Raw genomic sequence first — 10,979 nt, forward strand, 5'->3', positions numbered from 1 at the left:
ATTAAGTCAGGAAGCAGTTTTCAACAACAACAAATTGAAACGTTTACACAAGGAAGTGTTGCTTTTATAAGTGATGGGAAACTTCAAATTTGATTACAAGCAACCTTTGGCTTCCTATCTGTTCAACAATAGGCCATGTTGTTAAGGGCAATTTCCATGCACAGCATGTGGGTCCCATTTTTTCATCCTTAGACATGGTTGTTTACTGTTCAGAACTGTTTATGCATTTTAATCAGGCTTATTCAGCAGCCCTTAATAAATCACCACAAAGTGAATGTACCAAAACAAGAACTATTATACAGGATTTGTTCCCCTTATGCAGTATTTGTTGCCCTCAGGTTCCACTGGATATAAAAATAGAGAGTAAATGGGTAATTGAGTCAAAAGAATAATTATGAGACATATGATTTTAATGCCTTTTGCTGAGAAGTTGCCTCCAGCAACTTCCGTTAGCTACAGGAGCCTGCCTTTAAATTCAGCTCGGGCCAGAATGACTTAACAATTGGAACCTGCCTTCAGCTCATGGCACTGGAAGGCTTTTTGACGGGATGAAGCTGACAGCCAGTTCCTTCCTGGCAGACGTTTACGTGAGACAAGGCAAAAGTCACAGAGATAAGTGCTTAAACATTCAGGTACCTTGGGGTGTGCAAACAACGGATGAAAGCACTGTTAGTAAGACACTGTTACAAAGAAGTAAATAGATAATTTTGGTTATTCTTATAAGAAACACCCAGAGAAGAACTCTTTTTGCACAGTCTGGTGGGCAAAAACTTTCCAAAAGAATTTCAATAAATAGTAATGGTTGCATTAATAAATGCTTTCTCTGATAGCTTTACTGCATAGATAGAAATATTTTCCAGGAATGAAGTTATTTAATTTTCAAAAAAGGCATATTTAATAATGAAAGAATTTTCCAATCTTGCTTTTACTGGATTTCACTGGATTACTATCCATTCCTGTGACAAACAGGGGAATTTTATAGGCATAGATCATGTGCAGGAAAGATGTGACACACATGGCATGGTGCCCTACATATGTCAAAAAGAAATGTCTGGGAAAAACAAAGTAAAATACAAGGACAAAAAAGGTTTGTACTATGTAGGGCAGAGCTTCTCAGAAACTACTGTTGAAATGCAAAATATAATTTTGGAGATTATTTTGCAGGTTCCTTGCCTTGATCTGTAAGTTTGCCCTGCTGAGGCCACTAGGACAAATGAGGGTGGGTAAATTTGGGCTCTATTTCTCTTATTTGCAGAAATCCTGCTTTCCTTTATGTCAGAGTTCTTGGTCAGGCTGTCCAGTCTCAATGCTGCTTGTAGCTATAAAAACTTTGTCCAGTAGCCATGCAGGACTTCTCACCTATTCTCCTGCTGGATCATAACCCCTACTGTAGCTTTGCAGACCTTTTCTCCTCTCCCCCAGCCTCCCAAATTGTTTGCATAGAACTTAGGCTGGTTTCCTAAGAAGCAGGATATTTGGGGTTTTTGCTTCAATCTGTTATTGCTACCACAATAATGAACACTTGTGAGCAGAAAGATTGCCACAACATAACAAAACTCTGATAGCTAAATAACGAGATTTGCTTTGGGAAATTATACAGCTCAGTGTTCCATAAGCCTAACTAATATAAATTATCATCTTGACTTTAGTGGTGCTCAGTTATCATGATCAACATGGAATCTAACTTTTCAGCTAGCTGGATAAAGGAAGCTCAAACCTTTCAAGAATACCCCACTGAAACACAGTTTTCTTCATTACCACCTTGGCTAGGCCTACACAAAAGATGGTCCTTGAATTGTGCAGGCAAAGTGCTCAGTTACTAATACCAAACTGGCAATTGTGCCATTCTTCCTTTGAAAACAGGTTGCAGTAATTTCAACTGCAGAAAGAGAAAATACCTTGTCCTTTGATAAATGAATAACTACTCAACAATAAGGCTGTCTTATTAAATTGTTTGTTCTTAGGCAAAATGTGGCCAAACCTGTTTCTTGTGCATCATTTTCAAACAATGCCCAGCTCAGATCATGTTGGTCTCCTAGCTCTGAATTGAGATTTTTTTTTTTGTTATTTTAGTAACAGCCTTGCTCCCTCAGTGAAATAAACAGAGTTTCCATGACTTTATGCTGGTATGCAGTAAAGAGAAGCTGTCAAAGGAAACCAGTCCACTATGTTTCATGTAGTGTTACCTGAGTGGGACTTTTAGTTGACTAATGGACCCTGTAATTGTATTGTAATTGTTAGGTTGTGACCTAGCTGTATAGATTTTACTTCTTTCACAACTGCACAAGCTATATGTGTTTTTCTTTGCCTTGAAATTTCATTATATTACCTAACACTTCAGTTAGGAAGTGCCATGTTTATTCAAGTCAGCCATTTGGGACCTAACCAAATTGTGAACCTTCACCTCAATAAAATACTTCTAAATGCAGTAACTCACCTCACATGCTCCCCTGCATTATGTTACAAAGTGTAAAAGAATTTAATTATGTCAATAAGTGGGCAAATATTCTTTTTTTCATACATATAACTGCACTTGAAACCCTGCTGTGTTTTGGTAAACAAGTATTTCTAATGTTTAAGGACAATCTTTAAAAAAATCACTGAAATCTCTCTTTTCAAAGGAAGTATGAAGAGAGTATGCACGCTCTGGTAATATGATGGTGACTGATTTGTCTCCTAACAGCGTTATCTGCATGTATCTTATTGAAGGGCCCTTCTAGGTACAGCAAAGAAACTAGTACAGTAATTGAAACATATGTAGGGAATAGAAAAAGACTGTCCATCTTTCCCAGTTACTTTGAGACAGACTCACCTGAGCTGGAGCAGCGCAGCAGCATGCTGTGCCCTTTGACCTGAAGATGTTAAAGCTTTGGAAACTGTCACAGCAGCTATAAAATAGGAAATATGGGATAGATCGGCCATATGAGAGAATGGACAGAGGAAGTTGGCAGGAAAGGGAGGAGAAATAGAGAAAACTGCTACTCTCTCCCCTTCTTTAAACTACTGAAATCTATAAATTGTTAGAAGAACATTTAATAATTAAGTCTTTTGTAAAACTGTAGCTTGAAACTATGATATGCAAGAGGACCACAGTGCTCTGATCACATAAGTAGCTGATACTTTTGACCACTATGTGGATTTCAGCTGGTTAATCCAAAATTCAAAAACTTTCCTTAAAACAATTACACAAGTTTCTAACACCATCAGTATCCCCAGAGGACAAAGGTACACAATAGAGGTTGTGTGAAATACCCAAGACACTCAGAAAACACCTTGCTCTGATTTTTATATCACCAAATGCCTGAAGTATTAACACTGCTGTAAATCGGTATATGTAAATCAGTATGCCAAGGTATACAAAACAGTACTGGACAGACTACTGGCTAAGTTCTACATTTCATATCAGCAGAGTTGTAAATATGACTTATTCTTAGGAATATAAATCATCTTCCGAGAAATCACTGTATGCTTTAGATACTTTTTCTGGAATCCTTTGTACCCGAGTGGGGACAATAGATCGTGCTGCTGTCTAATTTAATATGAATTTCAAGTTCCTTTATATAAGCTCTCTCACACGCTTTGTGTTATTCCTGATATGTTACAAAGGTGAAAAAAAAAAATTCCAAACCTTGAAAATGAAATTTCTAAATAAAGTCCTGTGGGACTAAAGCATTCCATGTGTGGTTTCTGGAGGAAGAAGCATAGTTAAAAAAGTTTAGTCACATCCATATATCTAGCTTTCAACATGTGTTAAAATCATGCACAAAAGTCAGGGTGCATGCTGCAGTAAGATTTTGTGCACATCTGCAACATAACTTGACAGGGAATCAATTTCTTTTCACACTTCAATATTTCACTTCAGTGTATTTTTTTGCAACTTTCTGAGCTCTAATGCCAAGCCAGATTTGACGGAAATTACTTCAGTCATTTGAAACTGAGCTCTTGAAGCTTTTTATGGAACTGGATTGAAAGAATGCTAATTCCATCTGTGTTTGTTCAGAATGATGGTGACTCCTAAGCACAGCAGTTTCCTGGTGAATGGTTAAGTTCAGCCATGAGTGCTGTGAAATTCTTTAGCTAAATCTAGATTTCTCAGAAGCCTGACTAACCTGGCAAAGTTTACATTGCTTTCAGGATGTCAGGACTGTAAAAAAAGAAAACAGCAGGAGGTAGGAAGAGAACTAAGTGTCAAGGCAAACTGCCTCCAAAGAAATTAAGATGGCAACAACAGGGTGCCCCAAATCTTCTAATGTGGGCAGGATGCCAGTTTTGCTCCTCCCTCATAAGGCAGCTGTGGCTTGCAAGAATTGTGAGGCTTGCAAGTGGCTTGTGTGGGCAGCTACAGCGGAAGCCAGTATCCAACACAAGCCCACCCAGGCTCTCCTTGAGGCTGCCCCTTGCTGCTGCATGCAGAACAAGACAGCAGCATAGTTCTCCTACTCTGATTTCTGAACACGGACTATGTCTCCTGATGCACAGAAAATATTTACAAGGCAAATGCAGAAAATACTGAGCTGTGACAGGACTCAAGCCTGGACAGAGTGCAGAAATTTAATTTTCCTCTCCTTTCACATCCTTCCTTTTCCCTGAAAGGTAGAATGAAGGTTTCCCCTGGCCACCTATGGTACACCCAGTCTTAAAGTGGTGCAGGTAACACTCATATACCAAAACTTGCACTCTGCAAGTCACCACAACATTTTTTGGTGCCAGCTTTGTTAAGAAGTCAGCTCATAACAGCTTCATGCCCCACATGAGGCAGGTGTCATACCATGAACTGTGTCCTAAGCTTCATGGTAAACAAAGCAGCAGGTATAAGCCAGAATACTTTGGGGATGGTACAAGAATGTAGAAATTAAACATGTAGTCAAAACTTAAATCCCTCCTGCAAGCTGGAGTTTGCTCCTAGTTTGCTGAGTATTACTTCTACCATTGTTGTTCTGAGGTATCTCTGAGTTGGAGCTAACCTGAGTGGTTTGCATCCAGGTTAGCATAACCTGACAGTGAGTTACTTTCTTGGACCAGGACACCCACCAAATGATCATCACCAAAATGTCAAGGGAGCATTTTTGAATGGGGAAATTTAGAGCAAAATCTGGCTAAAAGTCTGCAGCAGCTCTGCAGTGATGACATAACAGAGGTTCAGATTGCCAAACTTGGTAATACTTTGAAGAACATACTTTAAAGACTGCTGTCTAACATGCTCAGGTTAGACAAAACAGTGTGAGACAATTATCTCCGAGAATGTGGAAAAGCCATCTAACTTGGAAAATGACAGATAGCTATGTTATTACAAATACATTTCAATGTGTAAGTCCAAAGCATTTTTTGCCAGAGAAATTCAGGATCAATCTCAAAAAATGCTTTGATAGGATTCATGTATAATTCCTTTGGCTAGAATGTATCACTCCAAAGCTTATAAGCAGAAATGTAGAGATAATGGTATTATTTTTACTGGAAAAGAAAAATTGGAAATAATTAATGAGTTCAAATAGATGCTTCCAAAGCGTTGTACACAGAGTCCAGCAAAATTATGACTGGATTGAGCTGCCTTTAGCACATGTAAGCAAAGACAGACTCAGAAAAGACATGTATTCCATTACCTCATCTATGTCTCCTGCATCTGTTTCTATATCAAGATCCTTGTTCTTGGCTTCATGGAAGCTATATGGCTTCCATAAACTTTGAGCATCTCAGGCTGCCAGAGAGGAACATAGTGTGGATGCATGGAGGCAGATGGCTCACACCATGTCAAGTCTTCACAACAGAAGACATGGCAGGTATGCTGAAGTTTTTGCATATCTGATTTTAATAGAAGGCATTTAAACGAACAATTTATCTTTTTATATAAATTTTAGGCATTTTATCCATCCTGATTTGAGGTGCCTTTGGAAAAAACTTGTAGTCAGGAAAAACAGAGTGTGAATTTGCCCTGGGCCAGGTAGGACTTTTCCCCTATTTACATGGTTCTTTTGAATTACAAGGTTTTTCAGCTGCTGCTGTTACAAGGTTCTGGAAAATATCTTTCCTCCTGGGATACTTATGCTACCAGTTTCCAGCATTGGTTATGCAGTAAAGCAGCCTCTCCATCATCCTTTGGATACCTTGGAGTAATGTAATTGAATCACAGAATCACTCAGGTTGCAAAAAGAGCTATAAGATCATTGAGTTCAACCATTAACCCAGCACTCCCCACTTCACCACTAAACCATGTCCCTCAGCACCGTATGTGCACATCCTCCAGGGCTGGTTGACTCAATCACTTCCCTGGGCAGCCTGTCACAATGCTCAACAACCCTTTCACCGAAAACTTTTTTCTAATATCCAATCTAAACCTCCCCTTGCACAAATTCAGGCCGATTTCTCTTGTCCTACAGCTTGCTACTTGGAAGAGACTGACCAACACTTTGCTACAGCCTCCTTTCAGGCAGTTGTAGAGAGCGGTAAGATCTGAGCCCCCTTCTCTCCAGGATAAACACCCCCAGCTCCCTCAGCCTCCTCATAAGAATTGAGTTTCAGCCTTTTCACCAGTTCTGTTGCCCCTTTCTGGATATGCTCCAGCACTTCAATGTCCTTGTTGTGAGGGGCCCAGAACTGGAAAAAACACTTGAAGTGTGGCCTCATCAGTCCCAAGTACAGGGGGACAATCACTGCCCTGGCCCTGCTGGTCACACTCTTGCTGATACTGGCCAGGATGCCACTGGCCTTGTTGGCCACCTGGGCACACTGCTGGCTCATGTTTACCAAGATGTTGAACAGCACCCCCAGGTCCTTTTCTGTCAGGCAGCTTCCCACATCCTGTTCCCCCGAGTGTGTAGTGTTGCATGTGCTTGTTGTGACCTAAATACAAGACCCAGCACTTTGTGTCTCATTGAACTTCATACAGTTGACTTTAGCCCATCAATGCAACCTGTCCGGATCCCTTTGCAGAGCCTTCATGCCCTCTACCAGACCAACACTTCCATCCAATTTGGTGTCATTTGGAATGTGACTTGATTTCCTTGTACAGATCATTGATAGAGATACTAAACAGGACTGGCCCCAATACTGAGCTCTGGGAAACCCCCTAATGACTGGCCACCAGTTGGCCTCCATTGAACACCACTCTCTGGGCCTGACCATCCAGCCACCATTTTACCCCACAAACACTGTACCTACCTGTCCAAGCCACAAGCAGCTCAGCAGCTTTGGGTGGATCCCCTACAGCCCCAAAGGCTTGTGTCTGTCTAAGTGGTGTAGCAGGTCACTGACCATTTCCCCTTGGATTACAAGGGCTTCATTCTGCTCCCTGCCCCTGTCTCCCAGCTCAGGGGGCTGGGTTCTCAGAGAACTTGGTCTTACTAATAAAGACTGAGGCAAAAAAGGCATCAAGTTCCTCAGGCTTTTCCTCATCCTTTGTTACTGTGTTTCCTCTCCCATCCAACAAAGGGTGGAGAGCCTCCACAGCCCTTCCTTTGTTTGCCACAAAGGTATTTATTGAAACATTATTATTGTCTTTTATGCAGTAGCCAGGTTAAGTTCTAGTTGGGTTTTGGTCCTTCCAATTTCCTCCCTGCAAAACCTCATGGCATCCCTGTAGTCCTGCTGAGCTGCCTGGCCCTTCTTCCAAAGATCATCAACTCTCCTTTTTTTTCCTGAGTTCCAGACAAAGCTCACTTTTCAGCCATGCCAATCCTTCAGCACCTGGGGACAGCCTGCTCCAGTGTCTTTAGAAGTCCCTTCTTGAAGAACAACCAGCTTTCCTGGAATCCTTTGCTCTTCAGGACTGCTTCCAAAGGGACTATACCAGCGAGGCTCCTAAAAAGGACAAAGCCTGACTTTTAGAAGTCCAAGACAGCAATTCTGCTTAGCCCCTTCCTTAGTTTTCCAAGAATAGAAAACTCTATAATTTAATGACTGCTGTGTCCAAGACTGCTGCTAACCACGGTATCACCCACATCACTCTGTTCACAAACAGCAGGTCCAGCAGGGCAGCTACCCCAGCTGGCACACTCACCAGCCGTGTGGGGGGAAGTTATCTTCCATGCAGTCCAGGAATATACTTGAGTTTCCTCTATGCTGTTTTGCATTTCAAGCAGACATCTGATAAACTGAAGTCCACCATGAGGAGAAAGGCCAGAGATGGGGATTTACTGGAGTGCAGACCTAAATGTTAACTGTTCAAATCTTAAAAAAAAAAAGAAAAAAAAAAGAGAGAGCAAGCATGCATAAAAATCACATGTATGTAAATCTCACCAAAAAAAAAGTAGATGCTGTTAATATGCATCCTTCCTATTAAGTGTCAGAAAGGTTTGTAAGAAAAGTAATGGCAGGATTCAGCTTCACACAAATTGCTCCAGAGAAGGAGTTGCAAGAGAGAAATCACTGGGTCAAGGATGGAAACGCCATCTGAAGAAGGGAAGAGCTGATGTAGAAGAAGGATCATTAGGGAGACTTTGATGTAGTTGCACAGATCTTGTGCTTGGTATGTTACCTAAATTGTCTGCCCTGTCAGTAAGACTGTACTCTGGACTCTGAGTAGGGAAGGCTTAACTGAGTGCTGAGAAGTTCATGTACGTTCTATGTATGCCATTTTTTAAGTTGCGCAACCTGAGAAGTGTATCTTCATGTTTTTGAAATACCTCATACAAGCCAAGATAGCCAGTGCAGGGAAACTTTCTTCTCCTTTGGTCTGATTAAAGTAAATTAATAAATTGACAAAATCCAAATGGAGAGCAAGTACTTTCCAAGTTTGCATAATCAAATGAGAAAAAAAAAAGAGTAATTCACCATGTGAATACCGTGTGAATGTCATCGCTTCATTCTGAATGTGTCTGGATATTACACATCCAACAGCTTTTCAGGTCCATGGCTAAGGATCTATTTGTCATGCAATTCCAGGCTGCATTCACCAGAAAGGATCTGGATTTTAGGGATGCCACTTGTTTTACTCTCAAATCATTCCATACTCCAGATCTGAACAAAGAATCAGTATTTCCTGTGCTCTGCTCTCCAGCTTTTGACAGGTTACAAATCTTGGGCCTGACTGTACTCAATTATCACATGCCCAGAGGACAGATGGAATTTGGTAGCTACTGCTCAGTAGAGCTGCAGATGTGTGTGTCCCAGAGACCAAGTGCTCAGAGGCTGTTCTGGTTTAATGAGCTCATTTCGCTACTCTGCTCTACCACCCTTTCTTAACATCACATAACCAGTTTGAGGTCTCCACTGGGAATCTCTTGAAAAATAGTATTTCCTGTCTTATTTAAAACCTGAGTCCTGTGAATTGTTCACAGTGGTTTTTTAGTACAAATATGATGGCAAAGACAGAACAAGGGTGAGAGGTCATTGATAGATGAAAATCAGAGAGAAGAAAGGGATTGCTTAAACACACATTGTAAGGCAGGGGTTAAACCCTGGAACTAGAGATGCAACCTGACATGAATTGTTAACTCATCATGTGGTTGATCACTCTCTTCCATGCAGTCAAATGCTACATTTGTGGGTCCCTTCCAACTCAGATTTGTGTTGTGTTGTATTTCAGTGTGTTGTGCTTATATCTCACAGAAACATGCAACTTGCTAATCACACTCTCCTGAACTACACAGCTGAGATGAACACATTAATAGCTATTCTGGCATCAAAAGTAGCCTTGGAGAAAACCAAACCTCAAGCCTGTCTTTGAAGGCTATGGTCTTTGACAACCATCATTTCCTTGGTGAATACCTTTTATTCAGGCAGCACAGCTGGATGGACTAACTGCACTTCCCAAGTGTTGAATTATGGTTTTCAGTGTCTCAGGCCCTTGGGAGTTCTCTGAGAATTTGATCAGTGAAATAAAAGACAAAATAAATCCTTAAGTATGAATAAATTTATGAGGCATAATTGGAAAGGCAGCTACTTGCAATACTCAGACGTGGGTGCCCTCCTGGGAAGACTTGTTTCTTTCCCTTAGAAACATAATTTCTGCACCTTATACTACAACAATGCACAGTAGCTTCAGATGTAGTCTGGGATACAACAGCTTGGATCCTGTCCATTCTACAGCAAGAGTCTCAAAATGCTCACAAGTAAAATACTTTCATGAATATCTTTTGATGAAGGCCTTCAGATTTGCAAATACAAGTGCTCAAGCTGTGGAAATTGTTTAAGCTGAGAACAGTTATGGGAATGTATCAGGGCAAAACCATCAGACTCATCTCGGACTTCCTGCTAACAGCCACTGCTTTAAGACAGGTCAGAATACATGGGTCTCTGGCATGAAGCAGCTTTATCAGCTCTTAGGCTCCCATTCACCACATCATAGTATCAAAGGAGTTAAGTGCCAAAAGTCTAGCAAGGCTAACCCACCCAAAGATATAAAGGAAAGCTTTGGACATGTGAGCATCTAATTTATATTCCCCAATTTATTACTTAGTACCACAGCAGTTAAGACACCCTTCCCATTTCTCATCTGAGGGCACAGAGGATTCCACCAGTCCAGCCGGTTTTAGCTTTGAACCACACCAATGTCCAAGGGCTATGCCTCTGTTGCTATACAAAAATAAGGGATGCACCTCCTCCAGAGGATTTTGCAGGGAACATCGTCAAGATTAGATTGGCGAACAGCTGCTTTGAAATAAAAGGATTTCTTTGCAAAACAGGGAGGTGCTTTCAGGACTTTGGAACAGCATCCAATTTTAACTTTCTGCACGCATGTTTGAACTGCAAAATAAGACATCTTTGCCACATTACGTGATTTGTAAGCAAATAAAGAATACATGCAAGGAAGTGAAAATGGACTAAGCTATTCCGGACAAAGAATGTTTATGCCCACACAAAGCTTTGTCCAATATCTCGAGAAAAACATGATTAACAGTACCGTGTTGATCTTAATCAGATTTATTAAGACAAATGTTGAAAATCCAGCGTGCATGTTCTGTGTGGGTAACTAAAGAAAAAAAAAAAAAAAGGTCAGATAAATATGCCCAGAGGGAGTGAGCTAATGACTATCTTCCCATTAC

The sequence above is a fragment of the Poecile atricapillus genome, chromosome W (genome assembly GCF_030490865.1).
Source record: "Poecile atricapillus isolate bPoeAtr1 chromosome W, bPoeAtr1.hap1, whole genome shotgun sequence".
In the NCBI taxonomy this organism is placed as follows: domain Eukaryota; kingdom Metazoa; phylum Chordata; class Aves; order Passeriformes; family Paridae; genus Poecile; species Poecile atricapillus.